This window comes from Anarrhichthys ocellatus, unplaced genomic scaffold, assembly GCF_004355925.1.
Source record: "Anarrhichthys ocellatus isolate YVR2014 unplaced genomic scaffold, GSC_Weel_1.0 scaffold6601, whole genome shotgun sequence".
Taxonomy (NCBI): Eukaryota; Metazoa; Chordata; class Actinopteri; order Perciformes; family Anarhichadidae; genus Anarrhichthys; species Anarrhichthys ocellatus.
In genome coordinates, this window is record NW_022286575.1 from 2199 (window position 1) to 2796 (window position 598).

Genomic DNA, 598 nt, shown 5'->3' on the forward strand with positions numbered 1-598 from the left:
ATATATACATGTACATAAATAAATAAATAACTGAAAATGTCATAAAAGGTACATTTAATGTGTTAAAAATGCATCCTAAAAATATAATAAAACAACAAAATATAGAACTCCAATGTTCATAAAGTGACTCTGTTATGATTATGAGAAAAAAGTGAAAGAATCAGAAGAGAAGAACATTAAAGTCTCTTCCTCTTTAATGCTCTTATCACTTCACACACTGTGTTTATATGTAATAACTCGTTATACAAACTGTTCACTAAGCTGCATTTTAATAAAATGTTTTCCTTCATATCTGATATCTGATCTCCTTATAGACAAAGTACTGAGACATATACTGAATGGAGACGGTATCACTCTAAAACTGTCTGTCTGTCTGTCTGTCTGTCTCTCTCTCTCTCTGTCTGTCTGTCTGTTTCTTTGTCTGTCTGTCTGTCACTCTCTGTCTCTCTGTCTGTCTGTCTGTCTCTCTCTCTGTCTGTCTCTTTGTCTCTGTCTGTCTGTCTCTCTCTGTCTGTCTGTCTGTCTGTCTCTCTGTCTGTCTGTCTCTCTGTCTGTCTCTCTGTCTCTCTGTCTGTCTGTCTCTCTCTGTCTCCCCCCC